The sequence below is a fragment of the Castor canadensis genome, chromosome 16 (genome assembly GCF_047511655.1).
Source record: "Castor canadensis chromosome 16, mCasCan1.hap1v2, whole genome shotgun sequence".
Taxonomy (NCBI): domain Eukaryota; kingdom Metazoa; phylum Chordata; class Mammalia; order Rodentia; family Castoridae; genus Castor; species Castor canadensis.
In genome coordinates this window covers 61,411,225-61,431,244 of record NC_133401.1, presented here as the reverse complement: position 1 = coordinate 61,431,244, position 20,020 = coordinate 61,411,225, and the positions used below count along the sequence as shown (strand labels likewise).

The following is a 20,020-nucleotide window of genomic DNA, read 5'->3' as shown; positions in this document are numbered from 1 at the left end:
AAAAACATCTACCAATCACCAGGAAAAGGTCATCCATGGGTTTCCTGGACTTGGAATGATCTCCTCCTGGGCAAGGGAAAGGCAGTCCTATTTCCGTGACCGTTCTGTTTGAAGCGTGGACATGGGCCTGGTGGGGTACATGGATTTTGGCAGTAGCAACTGAAATATCCAGGCTGGCCACTATTATAGTAGACCAGTTAGGACTGGGTTGGGGGGCTCTGTGTGGTGGCCCAGGAGTAACTCAACCAAGGCTAGGGCTAGTAGAGCCTGAGGGCACCTGGAATGAAAGGGGAGTTGGCAGTTGCCTTGGACGTGCAATCAGCCTGTTGCCTCTTTCCAGCCCTCAATGCCTCCTCCCTTGAAGGCTGCTTATAGTTAGGATGAGAGGGAGTTTAAGGGCCCCTGTTCCAAATTTTAGAGTTTTTGTCTAATATCTGGTGAAGATTGCCTGATAAAATGTATGGTAAGCATTGCTAGACCCCCTGGTGTTTCAGGATTTAGGGTGGTGTATTTGGGCATGGTTCCTTCTAGCCTGGAGTAAAAGAGATCTAGATTTTTGGTAGGGACCTGAGTATTGCCCTTAATTTATTGAAGTTAATAGGTTTAATCATGGCCCTATGCATGCCTTCCAAGAGACATGTGATCATATAGTCTCTGATCTCTGCCCACAAGTCACCTGACCACAGATCCTTCATACCAAGTTCCTGATAAGCAGAAAAATGTGGAGAGATAGATGAGGAGACATCAACATCAGCACAGGTTTTATTCAGGAAAGAGAACCTATAGAATGGGGTCTCCAGCAGAAGCTAGAGTGCCAGATGAGGGGTAGAGAGGGGGGGTGGGCGGAAAAGTGCCTGGAAGTTTCCTAGATGGGAAAATGGTTTTGCCATTAGCCGTTGCTGGGCAGCCAAGGCAGATAAGTTGTGGTTAGGTCACTTGTTTGTTTAACCATCCCTTGACCCCAGTGATAATGGATGACCCTTTCTTTGGGGCTGGGTAAGGGTTTGATATAAATATCTGGGAGTGATAAGAAATGGTGTCTGATCCTAACAAGGCTGCCCTTATGTTTCCACTAAAATTCCTGACTTTTGATGTATATATTTTTGGGAAGGGATGACTGTGGTCTGTTCCCTTCTTCCTCCTGGGTGTTGAGGTCTCTTAAAGGGAGAGGGTACTGGCAGGGTCTTCTTGTTTAGATGACTGTAGTTTGTCAGTGGAGAAGCATGACTGAGTTGACCTGTTTTTGGGGTGGTATCCTGGATAAAAGTATGGCGCCTCCGAGAAACAAAGCAAGAAAGTAATTTAAATACCCAAGGTCCAATGTCAGCAGAATGAGTTAAAAAATAAGGGGCTCCAATAGTGGGGCCATCCATGACATTCGCTTAGCCCAGGCAGACCACTGTCACCAGTTGTCTGTGGCTTGTTGGTTGGAGGTGTGTTGCCAGAGTTTTTTAGTGACATCACTAATGACCCCGAACTGGTCGACATAGAACATTCTTCAAGAAAAGACACACTCCCCACTTTTCAGCAATTAGGAGGTAAAGAGTTTGCTGGTTTTGGAGGACCACCCCTGCCAAGGAATCAATTTGGAGGGAGGTGATGGTCTGGACCAGCTCTTCTAAGGTGTTAGAGTCCTTGATAGTTGTTGGCTGTATAGCAAGGAAGAGGTTATCCCTGCTATCCTGGTTCCTAGGAAGGCTGAGAGTCCCAGGCCAATAAGGAGTGTGGAATGAGTTGTATGGCTTTTTGAGCTTGGGCCACCAAGAGCAAGGAAGCTAAAAGGGGAACCTGAATCATTTGGTTATTTGGTAGTATACCCATATTCAGAATGTGGTGTACAAGGGTACAGGTGCCTGACCAGTTGGTGGGTAAACAAAAATAGGATGAACTTCCCTACAGGAAAAAGAGGGCTGATGTAGACAGACAGAAGTTGTAAGTGAAAGCAGCCAGTGAGGAGAATGTTTCGGCCTGGAACCAGTGGGATTTTACCATTTCCCAGACTAAGAAAGAGCCAGACAATATTGCCCTTGTGAGAGATTGGTATCTGGCTATTGGGTAAAACCCTGATTTGGGGGTGAGGGAGAATTGGGTGAGGTCACTGAGTGTCTCTAAGGGGGTGGGAGCTATTGAAGAGTGAGGTCAATGCAGGTGGGGGTGTCTGAGCATTGTCTCCAGGGTTGGGCTTTGCTTTGGGAGCAGCCCCAAAGCTGTTGGTACCTGGTAGAGGGAGTAGCAGTGGATATGTTTGTGGGGCCTGAGAAGCATAAGAGATTATGCCACTCCACCCTGCATTGGAAATGCAGAGTTTTGACAGTCTGAAGAGGGTTGAAGGGTAAGAGTTTGGTTGCAGAGCCAACTAGGGACCATGGTGATGGAGTGGGCGAAGTTGGGGTTGGGAAAGTTTCTGGTGAGACATAGAGATGCCTAGGGGGTCAAGGAGCGTCTGAGTGGAGACAGAGCTTCTAATCCTAGAGTGGGTTGGCAGTGAGAAGTATATAGAATTGGTTGACTCTTTTTGGAGATTAATAAGCTCCTGTTGTATGGAGCAGATAAGGGTGATTTGCACAGTTGTTAACTGAATGAGGGTGCCCATGCTAGAGGTGTAAGAATTAAGGTGGGAAAGGAGGTGAGAGGGGTGTGTGAGTGGAGCTGCTGGACAGTCATGGAACACTGGATGCAGTGCTTGAGATCAGCTGAAAGGGTGGCATTGGGTTTGTGTAGAAATGCAGAACTAGCAGTGAGAGAACAGAGAAGAGTTGCTTTTTTTTCAGCAACCTTTGTGTGTGGTTGACAGGTGGGCCCCAGCTGGTGGGAGAGATAGCAGAAACAAAAGAAGACATAAGCAGAAGATGAAGAAGGAAATCAGGATTGGAGAAAAGTCCTGGAAGTCTCTGTGGAACCATAGTTATCATATGAGGTAGAGAAGGCCAGAGGGGTAGAGGTGGGATACCAGCGGTGGGGGGAGATAGATATTATCTGCAGGATAGTATAAAAATGGTTCAAAATGGCCTAGGGTCAGAAGCATGGATGAGTAGGATGTCTCAGTGATCCTGGTGGACCCAATGTGGTTGCCCTTTAACCTGAGCCATGATGGCCATAGTCAAAATCATCTGGTGTGTCTCTTGCCATTTTGGTTTTAGTGGTGTTGAGGAATTGCCAATCCAGACTTAATCTCCTGGTTGTATGACTGGAGACTGAGCTGGAAGGTCAGAGGAAGATTTAGCAAGATTACTGTTAGCATATTGTCTAAGTTGTTGCCAGGAAAGGTGGAGAGTAGGTGAGATATCCCCTCGCTGGAGGAAGCGAGATAAAGTATGGGGTATGTGATGGTGAAGGTCAAAAGGATGGCCATAGAGCAGTTCCAAGGGAGTAAGAGCTAGCCGTTTTCTGGGAAGGAATCTGAGGCAGGTGAGAGCTATAGGCAAGAGAGAAGGCCAGACTAGTTTAAATGCAGGGTAACATGATTCTCTGCATAAAATTCAAGGTCTTCATGAAGAAGAGGCTGGATTTTGAGTGGGGCCTTGAGTGATTTCCCTTAATTTATTGAAGTTACTAGGTTTAATCAGAGCCCTACTTATGCCTTCCAAGAGACATGTGATCCTATGGTCTCTTTGATCTCTGCCCACAAGTCACCCAACCTTGGAGCCTTTCTCACTTCACCAAGTTCTCACTGAGGTCTGGGACACTACTCTCCCTGGACATTTGCTTTCTGCAATATCAGGATCATTTCCTGGTAGTCCATCTAGGATCCTCTTTTGGGAGACCATTTATCCCAGAGGATTGCGAGGATTTTGAGTATGACCCTTGTTAGCCTAAGCTTCAGCTAGTGACCAAATTCAAGACTTTTCATCACGGATACAAAAAATGTTTAGGAAAACCCTGATGTTATGCCAGTGAAGATCAAAGGATACTGTCAGCGTTTGGAGTTCCTTAATAATGGTGGAGGAGTCTTGGCTGAAAGAGCTAAGCCTGGCTGAGAGCTTATGCAGATCAGCCACAGGAAAGCAATAGTATACCCGGATTGTCCCTAGTTCCCCTTTTGCAGCTTCACAGAGATGGTAAAGTCCTTTTTTACCTTTACCCTGTTGTGGAATATTTAACATTTGTCCTGACCTGGTATGTGCAGGCGACAGAAGGTCAGACAGTTATCCCCACAAGTAGGATGACCCTGAGGAATCAGAATGAGAAAGGCTTAAGGGAAGGGCAAGTTGCTCCTGGGAACAAGGGGGAGGACTAGAAGGAAGATCAGATTATGCAGATGGGGCCGAGGGATCATCTAGAATATCAGGGGAATCTTCAGTTTCAGACCCTCTTGACTTCCCATTCACAGGTCCGGATTCTGAGAGGGGGCATGAAGGCCTGCACAGAAGTAACCTCAGACCATTTGGAGGAATTATGGTCGCAAAGATCAAGTAGAAAATTCCAAAAGACAGAGGGAGTGGTGGCTGTGACTGGGGATGTAGCACAGTGGCAGAGCAGTTAGCCTAGCATGCATAAAGCCCTGGTTCCATCCCCACCACCAATTTTTTTTTAAAAAAAGGAATGATTGCAAGAATGGAGAGGAAAATGGGGTGTTATTGTTTAATGGGTATAAAGTTTCAGTTTTACTTGGCTGCAGGCCTAGCTCAGTGGTAGAGTTCTGGCCTATCATGCATGAGGGCTTTGACTTAGACAGGACCAGTGAGAGAAAAATGTTTTAAAAAGAGTTGTGGAGGTGGACGGTGGTGATGGATGCACATTATGGACATGTGGTCTTGGGCCTCATGGCAATGTTTCTGCCAACATAGACCACTTACACCACAGCGGACCCTTAGATTAGAATTGAGTAGAAAGAATATGACTGCCTAGAGATGTGGCAGTCATCCTAAGGGTGTAGTGCAAATGGATTATTCACCTGATGTTTTCCTTAACAGATTATGCTGCTAGTCATGCAAAAGTATAGCATGTACAATTATGTACAGTACATAATAGGTGACAATGACAAAAGACTATATTGCTGGTTTATGTGTTTACTATATTGCACTCATTGTCACCTTAGAATATACTTCTGTAAGAGGTGCTTATATTGCTTTTCCTGAAAAGCACTGACTCCTTACTGTCAGGGATTTGTGAGCCCCAGGTTGATAAAAGAATTTATCAAGGTGGAGAGTGGGAGAAAACAAAGACTTTTTAGGATCCCATTAAAAGGGGAGATGATGGTGGGCAATTAGGCAAAAGAGCATAACACCTTAGGAGAGGGTTGAGAAAAGTTTTATACCTTGGGGACAGACCACTTTTGATTGGCTATGTCTTTTTTTGCAGACCTTACTGATGGTCTCTTCCTCAATAATGGTTTGAATTTTGTGTAAAGGGGAATATCTCTGCAAGCTTAGTTCTATTTCCCTGTTCCATTTGGGCCCCTCAGCATCTCCATCTGATTTCTTGATATTCCTTTCTCTGCCACTTTCCCTTAAAATGGAGGCCTCCTTCATATCCCCCTGACAGAACAACAGAACCAATCCTGATTTTAGTGGGGAGAATTTCTTATCTTCTTGTAACTGCTTTGAGCCGGGAAGTGTGGTAGAGATGTCCCTGCTTAAGTACTTTTTGTTCTGGCAGAGGCTGATGAAGCAGTCTATAGGGATATGACAGGTTCTAATTGAACTTGGAAAAAAATTGTATGGAAGCCTGGTCCAGGAGGGTAAAAGGCACTGGGGGCTTTAAGTGGTATCCACCTCCCTTTGTGGTAGAATATGTGCTTTCTGGCACGTACACAATTTTTACCCATTTCCTCATTCTGTCTTGATTTACCCTTCCCAGTTTAAGTTCCCTTATCAGTTGGCCTTCCCCCAACATCTGCAATCCATGTAGTAGCATCATTTGTTACTTTATGCCTAGAGTTGAGAAGAAACAAATATGATTAGAGTATTAATGAAGCAAGGACCAATGGCAAAAAGGAATAAAATAGATATTAGAGGTCCCAAGAAAGAGGAAAGCCAGGATAACATTGTCATATATTTTCCCATGAGAGCCATCCTTGGGTGACTTCTCCAATTTGAGAGGCTCGGTGGGTTAGTTTGTGAATGTTACTTTGAACTTGTCTTGCTCTATTGCCCAAAAGCAACGGTCTTCTCCAAGCATAGCATAGGTTCTCTGCTGGGTAGCAGTAAGCATATCAAAGGACTTCCTGTTTTGTAAGAACACTGCAGCTGAAGAGTTGAATTATTTCCTTACCTCATCAATGTGGATTAATCTAGGGTATCTAAAACATTGTCTATCTCAAGTGACTAAGTTTTGTAAACCAGGCAAGAGGTTTACAAAATTCCTTCAATTCCAGCCTGTACTCCTGATGTAATCCCTAAGCCTGTTATGAATATCTTGAGTTGAGTGCCTCTTTGGTTCTTTTGGTACTTGGGTTTGAACTTGAGCCACACAACCAACCTCTCTTTCATTCTTAAAAGGTTTGGTGTTAATACATAGGTAGGGTATCTGAGTTTCTCCTGGGGCTCTGGAAATGGCACGGGATAGATTTGTGAGCGTGCATGTTCCTGTCCAGTCTGAAGGCAGAGAGATATGTGCTTGTCTGAATAGATGTGTTTGTAATGTGCAGTATACTGAAGGAAGTAAGTTATGTGCCACAGACAGACATTCCCATTAGAACTTCCCAGAATACAGTATTCAGCTGTCCATGTGACAGCAGCCAAGGAGGCTAAGCATGGATTTTGAGGGTGAATGAGGTGAAGCAGTTTTATTTTCCCAGAAAAGCATGGCCTTCTACTGATCTACTCAGAGGTTGAAGGAAAGGGAGAAGAGTCCCCTAACTCACATCCCCTGTATGCCATTGTCATTTTACTTGTGCTTGTCATTTTAGAGGTACAAGAAGCTTGACATGCATTCCATAAGGTATCCTAGACAGAGCTGAGAAGTTTGGTAAGTCTGTGAGTAGAGAAATATCTCGAGTAGAAGAAAACCTGACCTGGTTGGAGGACACTAGATTTTAGGTGAAGAAATTCCACGTTTGTCTTCAATAGTTACAGTCCCAGTGCAAAGGTTATTGGATAGGGTTCACATTTGAGTCCTATAAGGGCATTCAGTCTTGATGCAGATGGGAGCTGGATCTATAAGTTCTATAGAGTTAAATAGAGGGCCTAACATTGGGGGAGTTTCCTAGAAGTAAACAGAAAAGGCTTGGTTAGGCTGGCTAAAGCAGTGTACAACTTCAATAGGGAGCCAATCAGCACAGGGTCCACAGTGATAGACAAAGGATGGTTCTGCTTCGGAGCTTGCCCATTCATAAGGATCAATAGGGTTTACCTTTCTAGAACCCAGAAGAGACAGAGTTTACATACAACAAACAGTAGCATAAGATGAGTTTGTATATTTTAGTAATCACATGGAGACTTTTCAGTGCCAGAATACAGGCATGAGGCAAAGTCAGTCTGTTTTTTTTGTATCAGAGGAAAAGAGGTTATAGTAACAAGTAGCATTTTATAGTAGAATTTGGAAGATGGGACTGAGGGAGGCAAAGGATTGGCCTGATCCCCATCAGGAATCCCCTGAAGAGGAGAAGCCCAAGGATGGGAGGCCCTCGGTGTTGAGGCCATGAGGTGAAGAGTTTCCCAAGGTGTAGACATGTAGCTTATAGAAAAATGGAGGAACTTCTGGCTGGAGGAGGAGGAGGGTTTCATGCCCCAGAAAGTCAGAGAAGTAACCCTGTAGAAAAATTCTAGGATAAGGTCATGAATTTGAGACTAGGAGAGATAAGTAGGCCGCTAGCGAGCACATTCCTGGAGAATAATGGAATAAATACGATGATAAAATGAGACAGGGTCCACAGAGGGTTATGGAGCAGAATCATCACCAGCTTGAGTGCATGGAAACTGCAGATGGACATCTTCCACATCTTCCCTGGGCTCACAGCTGTGACTGGAAGTCTGTGAGTCTTGGGATGGGGGTGCTGCCCTGTTCATGGGCATTTGAACCAGGGAGAAATGGCTGTAGGGGTGGTTAGAAGCACTTGATAGGGTTCTGTCCAGACATGGTTTAGGGACTCCTCATCTTCAGGAAGAGTTTTAAGATACACCCAATCTCCAGGCCCAAGGGATAAGTCTTCCTGGGAGTGTTCTGTTGGGTTTGGTTTGGGGTTCTTAGCATGCTGGCACTCGTGGACAGCTGACATGCTGAGTTAAACAGTGAACTTTGGGGTCCAGTAAGATAACTGTTTGAAGGAATGGCCATATAATTCCTGAGAACTCATGTGGGATTTTGTCTTTGTTGTGATCTGGGCTCGAAGAAGTGCTATTGGGAGCAGGTGTGTCAGGAAATTTGAGTCTCCTGCATTAGTTTATTTAAATGATTTTTAGGGTATGCTTAGCTCTTTCTACTTTTCCTGAGGAGTGGGGACGCCAGGCAGCATTTGGGTATATATAGTTTAATTTGAAGAGCCTGATGGACTCCCTGAGAACCTGTGATAGTGAGGTGTGGCCATGACCTTATTGAAGAGACAGAGTCCAAAAGAGGATGTTCTGTGTTCAGTGAGAGCATTAATCACTTCTGAGGCTCTTTCTGCTTGGGGAAGAAAAACCTCCACCCTCTGAAAGTATCCACAAAAATAAGCAGGTATTCGAGGCCCTAACAAAGTGGCATATAGGTGAAGTCTCATTGCCATTCTTTCCCTTGCCTCTGAATAGGTCGCAGGTCAGGTGGGTTTTTTGTTCTCCCTCATTGTTAGTGCAATAGCAGACAGGACAGGCTCTAGAGGTGGAGTTCTGAGTCTGTAGTATCCCTTCCCTTATGAAGGCATGTTTAAGGAGGTCATATAGGTTATTGTTTCCTAGATGGGTAGACTGATGAAGACCCAGTAAAACCTTCCATTGAGAGATTTCAGGCAGGAGGAGACTGTGGTATAGTCCCTGTAACCAACCTTTGGATATATGAGAATCCTTTGGTGATGACCTACCTCACTGATTTCCCTAGAGTTATATTCTTTTTTACAAAATTTTTCCCTAGAAATATGTTAGGGAGAAGCTTCCTGCAAGGTATCCTGGCTGCCTCCTTGACTTGTTTGTCTACCTGATTTTTACCCAAAGATATGTGATCTATGGCTTTTGGGTGGGCTCAGCAATGAATTATGGCTATCTGCATTGGAAGTTTGATAGCCTCTGGTGGGTTTATGATCTCAGGGGCATGTTTGACTGGGTGTTTACACACAGCCAACTGTTGGTAGCATATGATGAGTTTGTATATTTTAGTAATAACTGTGCAGCCCTTAAAGTGCCCAAGTATGAGTGTGAGATAAAAATAGTGTTTTTTTGTATGAGAGGGAAAGTGAATATAGTGAAAGTAGCATTTTATAGTAATGTTTGGGAGGGAGGCATAGAAATAGTCAGATGATTTACATCATGAATCCCCCAAGGAGGAGAATTCCGCTTTGTGTCGAGGTAGTGAGGTGAAGAAAGTGTCCCAAGGTGTAATCATGTGGCTACAGAAAAAATGGAAGAAACCTCTGGCTGGAGGAAGAGGATTTTGTGCCTGGAAAAGTCAGAGAAATCACCCCATAGCAAAAGATCTAAGATAAGGTCTTGAATTTGAGACTAGGAGAGGTTAGCAGGGGGCCAACAAGCAAGTTCCTAAAGAATAATGGAATAAATGAGGTGATACCACGAGACAGGATCCACACAAGGTTATGCAGCAGAATCGGCATCATCTGGAGTGCATGGAAACAGCAGATGGAGACCTCCTGCCAGCTCACAGTTGTGACCAGAAGTCAGTGAGTCTTCAGGTGGGGCGCTGTCCTGATTCCAGAGATACAAATCCAGGGAGAAGCACCTGGAAGTTTAAGTGTTGTAGGGGTGGTTAGTGTGAGAAATATGCACACCTGTCCAAACTCAAAGAATGGACTCAGAGACATGTGGGGTACAGTGGAAGAGAGACTTTAATGGTAGTCTTGCAAGATCGGGTGCCCAGGAAGCAGATAAACTCAAAACGATTACACCAAGCATTGCATTGTCTAGTGTCAAGTCCCTCCCCCAGGGCTGAGTACTATAGAGTGTACATTCGCCCCCTCCCCCCACTAATTGCCTAAATTTCCTATTGGGTTATATTAAAATATGCTTCTCTTGGGACTAATCAAATTTTAGAAGCAGGCTTTAAGTGGTTTCTGCCCCACTTTGTGGTGGAATATGTGCTTTTGGCATGAACACAGTTTTTATCCATTTCCTCATTCTCTCTTGATTTACCCTTCCCAGTTTAAGTTCTCTTATCAGTTGGTCCTCTCCAAACATCTGCAAGCTGATAAGCAAGCAAGCGACCATGGTTAAATGCCTTGTCTTGAAAATTGACCACCACTGACTCTTTAACAGTTAGAAACATTTATAGGGTCCTGTCCAGACAGGCTTTGAGGGTTCCTCTTGGGGAAGAATTTTAAGGTACATCCAATCTCTAGGCCCAAGTGATAAGTCTTCTGTTGGATCTGGTTTGGGGTTAGTTGTATGTTGGTACTCATGATAGCTCTGTTGGTTGTTCCTAGGGATATGACATACTGAATTAAATGGTGAGCTTCACAGTCCAATAAGAGATGTGTCTGAAGGAATGGCATGCTGTACAATACTTCCAAAGGACTAAGTATTTTTTTGGTGGTATTTGGGTTTGAACTCAGGGCCTCACGCTTGCTGGGCAGGTTTTCTACTGCTTGAGCCACTCCACCATCCCTTTTTTGTGACGGGTTTTTCTGAGATAGGGTGTTCTGAACTATTTGCATGGGGCTGGCTTTGAACCTCAGTCCGCCGGATCTCTGCCTCCTGAGTAGTTAGGATTACAGACATGAGCCACCAGCATCTGGCAAAGGTGGGTTTTTTGTCTTTGGGTGATACAGGCTTGAAGAAGTGCTATTGGGGGCAGGGCGGGTCAGGATTGTTGTCTTCTGTATTAATTTAGTTAATTGTCTTTTAGGGTATTGTTAACTCTTTCTACTTTTCCTGAAGATTGGAAATGCCAGGAAGCATGTACATAGAATTTAAAGTGCCTGACAGGAACCCTGAGAATCATATAGTAGAAAGGCAGGGCCATAATCTGATTGTAGAGACACAGGGAGTATGTGCTCAGTGAGAGCATTGACACTTCTAAGGCTTTTTCTGTTTGGGAGGAAAAGCCTCTATCCATCCTGTGAAAGTATCTACAAAGATAAGCAGGTATTTGAGGCCCTTACAAAGTGGAATACGGGTGAAGTGTAGTTGCCAGTCTTCACATGGAAAGGTCCCTCACCTCTGAATAGGTTGCAGGTGGGATGGTGGTTTGTCCACCATCAGGGGTAGTGAGACAACAGACAAGACACACTCTGGAGATGGACCTCAGAGTCTGGAGCATCCCTTCCCTTGTGAAGGCACGTTCAAGATGGTCATGTTGGGTATTGGCTCCAGGATGGCTAGACATATGAAGGCCTGGTAAACCTTCCATAGGGAGGATCCAGGCAGGAGGAGATGGTGGTCTAATCCCTGTAATCAACCCTCAGGGGTGCAGAGAATCCTTTAGGGATGGCCTCCTCAGTTTCCCTAGTTATGTTGCAGAGAGGGAGTAAAGCTTCCTGCATAGATAGCCTGGCTGCCTCCTTGGCTTGTTTGTCAGCCTAACTGTTGCCCAGAGATGCCTTGTCTGTGGCTTTCTGGTGGGCTCTGCAGTGAATTATTGCACGTGGAGTCTGATGGCTTCTAGTAGGTTTATGAGCTCACGGGAGTGTTTGACTGGTTTTTTTTTGCTTGTTAAAAGTCCCCTTTCCTTCCAGATGGCTGTGTGTGTGTGTGTGTGTGTGTGTGTACTACACAGAAGGCATAGGCAGAGACGGTATACACAGTGACTGTTTTATTTGCCCCTAGTTGAAGAGCTTGAGGGCAATTAGCTCTGTCTTTTGGCCTAGAGATACCAGGCAGGGGCAGAGGTCTCAGTGACCTCTGAGCAGCTGACAATTGCATAACCAGAAAACTGTCTTCCATATTGGAGGAGGACTGACCCAGGGGGAGCTGTATTAGGGAACAATCCTTTGCTAAAGTCTGCCCAAATAATTGAGGGCTGTCCAAAATCCCTGGGGCAGGACTGTCCAGGTTAGCTTCTGGGCAACCTGAGAATCAGGGTCTCTTTACTTAAAGGAAGTAAGGATTAGGAATCTAGGTGTACAGGGATGCAAAAGAAGGCATTCTTTAAATCTAGGACTGTAAGCTAGGAATCTCCCATGGGGATTTGATTAGTAGGGTATATGGGCTAGGGACAGTTGGGGGGATAGGGAGAACTGTCACAATGATGGCCCTGAGATCTCCTGTCATCCTATAAAAGCCATCAATTTTTTCATTTGTTCGTTTTTATTTTTTTTTACTGCCAGGATGGAGGTGTTGCAAGGAAATTGCAAGGGACATTTAGACCAGCAGATAAAAATTTAGTAATGTGAGGCTGGCATCTTTTTTGGGCCTTTGACTTTAGAGGAAGTTGGGGGCACCTGGGGAAGAAACTGGGGTCTTTTAGAAGTATTTTGACAGGAATTGTAAAAAGCAAATGTCTAGGGAGTGTAGTGTCCCAGACCACAGTGGGAACTAGCTGAAGTATGAAAGAATCAATGGTCAGGGTGACTTGTGATTGTGGGGCTAGAAGGGACAGTCAAAGAGTATATTTACATGCATTTACCTGTGTTCTGGATACTAAAGCTGGTTCCTATCTTGGATAAGTCATCTCTGCTCATGAGCAGGATGGAACATGTAGGGAGTACCAGGAAAGAGTGAGTACAAACTCGTCTCCAGTGATCAGATAAACCGGGAAGAAAAGTGACTCTGTCAGGGCTGTCCATCTATTCCCATGAGGAGGATCAGGCCCTAAAAAGTGGGTCCAAGGAAGATAATGACATATAAACATATCTATAAGAAAAGTAATTTTATTGCCTGCCACATTCAAGGTTACACAGGACTCTTCTATGGAGTCAAGCTTCAGGTCTCCCCAGTCTGTGAGTTCCTCATACTCTGGAAACAGGGTCAAAGGTCTCTAGGAATTGGATGTCTGTGGGGATTCTGGACTTGGGATGACCTCTTCTCTTGGACAAAGAAGGGCAGTCCCATTTCTAGTGACCCTTCTGTTTGAAGCATGGGCATGAGCCATGCGGGGGACATGGATCTTGGCAGTTGCAACTGAAATGTTCCATCTGGCCACATTTATAGCAGGGTAGTGAGGATTGTGGGGAGCCTGTGTTGGCCTGGGATTAGCTCAACTAGATCTAGGGCTAGTATACAGAGCCTGAGGGCACCTGGAATGGAAAGGGAGTTGGCAGTTGCCTTGGCCATATAATCAGCCTGTTGCCTCTTTTCAGCCCTCTATGTCTCCTTTGAAGACCATGAAGGGTTTGAAGGCCATTTTTAGTAAGGTTGGGAGGAGAGTTTCGGGGTCCTGTTCCAGCTTTTTGGAGCTTTTGCTTAGGGTCTGGTGGGAATTGGCTGTAAAATATATGGCAAGAATTGCTAGATCCTCCGGTGTCTTGGGTTGTGGGGTGGTGTATTTGCGCATAGCCTCTCCTAGCCTGGAGTGAAAGAGGGCTGGATATTTGGTGGTGCTTTGAGTGATTTCCCTTAATTTATTGAAGTTAATAGGTTTAATCACGGCCCTATGCATGCCCTCCAAGAGACATGTGATCATATGGTCTGTTTGCTCTCTGCCCCTTGATCCTTCCTGGTAGTCCCATCTAGGGTCCTCTTTTGGGAGAGCATCTGTCCCAGAGGGACTGTAAGGGTTTCGTGTATGAGTCTCATCAACCCAAGTCTCAGCTAGTGACCAATTTCAGGACATTTCTTCAAGGGTACAACAAATGCTTAGGACAATCCTGATGTCTTGCCAAGAAAGATCAAAGGAGGCTGTTAGAGTTTTGAATTCCTTAATAAAGGTGGAGGGTCTTGGCTGCAAGAGCCAAGTGTGGCTGAGATATTATGCAGGTCAGACATAGGAAAGCAAATGTGCACCTGGACCGTCTAGTTTCCCATTTGCATCTTTGCAGAAAAGATGAAGTCCCTTTTTGGCTTTGTCCTGTTGTTGGGTATTAAATGTTTGTCCTGAGCTGGTTTGTGCAGGGTATAGAAGGTTGGAGTCACCTCTGTAAGGACGATGGCCCTGAGGGATCAGAAGGAGAAGGCTTAAGGGAAGAGCACTTTGTGTTTTATTTAATCTCATGTTTTGTTCATAGGCATACAAAATTCCTTACTAATGTTGCTAGTAAGTCAAATAATTGCCCTTCAAATAAAAGTGATTAAGGGTTACAAAGGTGGAAAATCAGCAATGGTCATTACTTGCTAGTGAGGCATGTTGGAACATGATATGGATGATCTTGAAGAACAAGAACAAAGTGATAAAGGCTTATAAGGATGTTCTTCATTGAAGACTGAGACCAAAAATTAGAGAAGGGCCTGTGTCAGACACAGAGACACTTCTGATGACCTGAATTAATGACCAGGCACAGAAGTGTCTCCCTGAAAGCACCATGCTGACCAACCAAAGCAAAAAGTTTGTGATATAAAGAGAAAATGTTAGACCTGACTATGATGTTGAATTTTCTGCTAGCTTGGAGTGGTTTAAACAGTTCAAGAATTATTCATTCCATAATGTGACATTAAGTGGTGAGTCTGTGAGTGCTGATATGAAGGCAGTTTAAGAATTTTTGCAAACTCTAGCTAAGTTGATTATGGAGGGCCTTTGCTTTCCAGAGCAAATCTTCCATATTGGTGAAATCTGTTTGCACAATGACAAAATCGCTGACACAGCAATTAAGTGATGCACAGCTGGTTTTAATACCACTGAACTGTACTTGCAGAAATGGTTAAGATGGAACCAGATGCACATTTGTAATTCTAGCAACTCAGTAGGCAGAGATCAGGAGGATGATTGTTTGAGGCTAGCCTGGGCAAAAAGTTCTCAAGACCCAATCTCAAGCAATAGAAGCTGGACTTGGTGGCATGCACATCATCCCAGCTACAGAGGAAGTGTAGGATCACAATTCAGGCCAGTCCAGGCCAAAATGCAAGACCCTATTAGAAAAATAACTAAAGCAAAGAGAGTTGCTGGTGTGGCTCAAGTGGTAGAGTGCCTACCTAGCAAACATAAGGCCCTGAGTTCCAACCCCACTAGATAAAATGGTAAATTTTATATTACATGTACTTTATCACAAACAACTGAAAACAAAATCAATTGGCCCTAAGTGTACTGGTTTATTTAAGGACTCTCGATTTCATTTTCTTGTCCTCATGTTCATATGCCTTACCCTTATGTCAGTGCCACACTGTCTTGACTACTGTAATTTTGTAGTTAGTTTAGAAATCACTAAGTGTGAGACTTCCCACTTTGTACTTCTCACTAAAGATGTTGACTTTTCTGGGTTCCTTGAATTTCCATATGAATATCAAAATTGGCTTTTCAAATTCTTCAAATAAGTTAGATGGGATTTTGATGAAGATTTCATTGAATCGATAACAGGAGGAGCATCGCCATCTTAACTACATTCATGGTCCATGAACATGGAACAAGTTTCCATTATTTAGAGCTTAATTTCTTTCAAAAATTGTTTTCAGTGTTTCAGTGAAATTCACTTAAATTTCTAAGATTGTATTATTGTTACTGCATTGTAAGTAACCCCTAGGTGAATATTCCCTTGTTTTCTTAGTCATTTTTGGACTGTTAAGCTAGAGTATAGAAATCCAACTGATTTTTTTCATGTTGATACTGTTTTCTGTAATCTTGCTGAACCTATCTATCAGTTCTAATGGTTTGTTTTTACTTACTTGTTTATTTAGCAGTATTGGAAGTTGAACTCCAGCTTGTTAGGCTGGAACACTACCTCTTGAGACATTCTGCCAGGCCCAGTTCTAATAGGTTTTAAGTGTGTTCCTTAGGATTTTTTATATATAAGATTAAATGGTCTTCAAATATAGTTTTAAAATTTCTATCCAGTATGAATGCCTTTTTAAAATTCATTTGCATCCAACTATCTTCTATAATTAGCTGTATTACCAATTTTTGAAATTGCAATTGTATAGAGAAACAGTTTAAGATTGCTTTTCTTCCTGGGTTTTATTAAAATATAAGGCCACTAAGAGTGCTTTATTTTATGGGGAAATAATTTTGTTTAAATTCAAAATTTTATAAAAATTATTTCAAAATGCAAATTAGAAATTAGAGACAAATCATCAAATTAGAAAGAAATATCAAACATATGGTGATGCTTTTGGATGAATAAAGGAGTTTGTAAAGTAAGCTTTATTTCAAAGAGTTGTTCCAAAATGAGAAAAATAGAGCAAGAAAACAGAAGGCTTAGAAATTTATGTAAAGTATATCTTAAAAATATATACAAGATGAAGCTTATCAAAGGTTTATATGCTTGATTAAATTGCTATAATTTAAAAATTGTCTAAAGAGTTTTCTAAGGTCAAAATTTAGTATACTGATGTAAAACAAAAACCTAATTTACTATGTCTATAATGACGAGGCTATCTTAGTATTAATCTGCTCTTAGTATCATTTGTAAGAAACTGGCTTTAAGGAAAGATTTTGTATTTTATCAAGATAATTCCATGTGTTTTCTGTCAACCTTCCCAAGCTTTTGACTCTTAGGAAACTAAACATTAACTGAAACAGAGTTCATTTAAGTATCTGTTCATGTGAAAGTCTTTTAAATGAAAATTGTGTGGTGAAACAAGCAACTATTATTTTAAGCAGTTCTAACACAATTAGTGTCCTATATGTCTGTGACTAGAAGTATGGTAGAGCTGAGCGTCTAAATTTTATCCAAATATTTTCCAAACAGAAAATTAAATGTGTTTAAGTTTAATACATGTAAAATGATCATCTAATGCTCTTAATTCAAAGTGCATGACATCCTAACCTTCAAAATATGAAAATGGTCAATGAAAATTTTGTTCATAATAAGTAAAAATCAGGGGAAAAATCTGTCATTTGGGCAATCTGCTATTTAAAATGTGGCCTACAATTATTTGTCTTAACCAAATTAATGTTACTTTATATCTGAGATGTACTATTTGGGATCACTGGCACTGTCTCCCTAACTTGTAAGAGATCTACAATTTTGACTTTTGTCAGTGTTATCTACCTATTCAAACATCCTAAATTTTACTCTACAGGAAAAAGCTAAATTAAAATGTATATATGACATCTGTGTAGCTGTCATGATAATTGTTGCTTTTGCCTTTGTGTATTAAATGTATTTATGTTCCCCAAATACATAAGCCTTCTAAAATGCAACACTTAGGAAGAAACTTTACCCAGCAGGTGTCCTCCAAATTAAAATTGCTAGAGATGTTAGCTTTTTTGCAGCCTCATGTCCCTGCATTCCTAATTGTAACAAGGAACATGTACTGTTACTGATGTAATGCTGTCAATCATAATTATCATAAAATGCTGTATGCAAAGGAAATAATTAGATGGTTCTGTCAATTGCTGAACTTTTTTTCAAAGTTTTAACCATGGCTATTCTAAGTCTTGTCATTCAGTCTGGGACCTTCTTTGGAGCATTTGCACTTAAACCCATATAAAATGACTCTAGCAAGTACTTACTTATTGAGTCTTTTAAATATTTGCTTTCGCCAGTTTTGTTTTATATGCCCTCAATCCCAGCTCGTCAAGAGGTGGAGATGGGTGGCTCAGGGTCTGAGAGTGTCCTGGGCAAAAAAAGCACAAGACTCTATCTGAAAGACAAACTAAGAACAAAGGGATTGAGTGCATGGGCACAAGTGGCAGAGCATTTGCCTGGCAAATGTGAGGTCCCAAATTCAATCCTAGTCTGGCCGGTGGGGGGTGGGGGAGGAAAGCCAAAAAAAGACTTGCACTCATACTTAGCAACTGTTTTAATATTTTAACTTACTTACAAAAGACTCAGATGAAACACTTATCACATTTTATATATATGTATTTTTGTGGTACTGGGGTTTGAACTCAGGGACTCACACTGCTAGGCAGGCACTTTACCACTTGAGCCACTCTTTTAGCCCTTTATTTCACTTTTTAACAGTTACTTTTAGATTATTCATGAAATTTAAGACATTAGACAAGTGTAATAAATACCTTAAGTCATTTATTTGCCAAAGGAGAAAAAATTGCTGTATTTGAAACTTAGGGAAAGACAAAGCAATGCAGTAATATAAATTTACCAGGTCTATGGACATACAGTTAATCCAACTAATAGTTATGATAAATTGAAACAAGCTGAGGCCAGTTTTTTTTCTTTTTCTTTTCTGGCGGTTCTGGAGCTTGAACTCAGGGCCTACCTCTTCAGTCACTCCATCAGTCCTTTTTTGTGTTGTTTTTGAGATAGGGTCTCATGAACTATTTGCCCTGGTTGGCTTCAAACCTACCTCCTGAGTAAGTAGGATTACAGGCATGAGCCACCAGCACCCAGTGATGCAAGCTTTGAATCAAATTTTTATAGCAGTAAATTAAAAAGTACAGGCATGTTTGCTCACACCTGTAATCCTAGCTACTCAGGAGGTTTATAGTTGGGGAGGTTTGCAGTTGGAGACAGCCCAGGCAAAAAGTTAGCAAGACCCAATCTCAACCAGTAGGAAGCTGGGCATGGTGGTTCATCCTGTCATCTCTGCCACGAGGAAGCATAGATAGGGGATCTAGGTTGAGGCCAGCACGGGCCTAAGTACAAAAGTGCTGGGGCACGACTCAAGTGGTGAGTGCCTGGCTGGCAAGAGCAAGGCCCTCAGTTCAGACCCCAGTATTGCCTTCCCTCCAAATATGTAAAAAACCCCAAACCCCTGAAGGTTCACAAGAAGCCACAGCTGACTGAAATAAAGTGACAAGAAGAATGAGGCCAGGTGTGCAAAACCAGCAAGAGTTTACCAGATAAACTTTGGACCGATAGATTGTAAAGCATTCTTTTTTCCCATTTTATCACAGATGGCACTGGCTGAAAGGGAAAGAAAGGAAGAGTCCCAAAACAAAACTAGGTTTCATAGCTGCAAGGGCTGTTATTAACCCTTCCATTTGGGACCAGTGAGCTCTGAGCAAGAACTCTCTGAGTACTGACTCCAAAAGGTGCCACCAGATTGTTACCACTGGGTGGTCTTAGAAAACCCTGGATGAGAAGATCTCAAGTCTTTGGCATCCCAAAGAACTGGACAGACACTCACAGATTACAGTGTAGCAGCAGAGCTTTATAGAGCATGTGAGAGAGAGCACACTGTCCAAGGAAGGCAAGGAAGCAGGCTCCGAGTGAGGTGGCTTGTGAGCCGCACTTGTTAGCTCAAGAGCACCAGTGCTTTGGTTTGGGTGAGTATTTATACACTACAAGGAGTGAGCAAGGTGAAGAGATTTGGGTGGTACTTAGGAGTGGCTTTTAGTGATTGACTGCACATGTGAATTCATTGAAGTATAATTAGGGGCCTTTTTGTGCATGCCCCAGTTTGGGTCCAGATGCAAATGCTGTTTCAAAGGAGGCATTTTGCGGTGGTTCTGGGTGGGGTTAGATCACTTGTTCCTCATGAGAAGATCTGCAAGGAGGCCACCTGTTCCCCATGACCTGGTTTGGGTACTGTCCCTACATTTCCTGCCTCGTTTTCCCCTGAGAGAGAAAACCCCAAGAAATTAGAGTTGCTTCAGGATAGGTGGTCATCTTCTGTGTTTTCTTCTAAGCTGGCAAGGGGCTGCAGATCCTACCTATCAGGGAAGTTGTCTCTCCTACTTCTTTCCCTCGGGACTTGCCAGGCCACCGGGTGGTCCTCATTTGAATCTTCATCCAGCATGATGAAGGTTGCTCATGGGGAGTTTGTCTGTTTGCACAGGATGGTAGTCTTGCTGCATCAGAACTTGCAGAAGAAATGAAATGGGTAAAGAAATTTTAAATGCATGGGACAAAGCACAACTCTAATGACATTAAAATCAAAGGGACTAGAAATGGGAGAAGCCAGATAAAAATGCTATTTCCTAATGAAGACAGGAGGTTGGACAGTCAACTGCTGTCTACACCTGCTTCTTTATTAATAAACCCTGATGTTTTTCTTGAAACCAG

At 42.8% G+C, this 20,020-nt stretch overlaps 1 long non-coding RNA gene across 3 annotated transcripts in view; it reads right to left on the bottom strand.

Annotated features, from left to right (window-relative positions):
- Positions 1 to 7,342: 7,342 nt before the first annotated feature.
- Positions 7,343 to 20,020, bottom strand: part of LOC109696601 (uncharacterized) — a 55,199-nt gene continuing 42,521 nt past the window's right edge. Inside the window, exons 5-8 of one of the 3 annotated variants that reach the window (XR_002213335.2) lie at positions 19,669 to 19,817; positions 17,563 to 17,666; positions 9,640 to 9,807; positions 7,343 to 7,692 (exon numbers count right to left, since the gene is read on the bottom strand). This is a non-coding gene — a long non-coding RNA (uncharacterized lncRNA). Of the gene's footprint in view, positions 9,808 to 12,473; positions 12,834 to 17,562; positions 17,667 to 19,668; positions 19,818 to 20,020 lie in introns of those variants that run through there. The other 2 variants (XR_002213334.2, XR_012442512.1) reach the window with 2 other exon arrangements.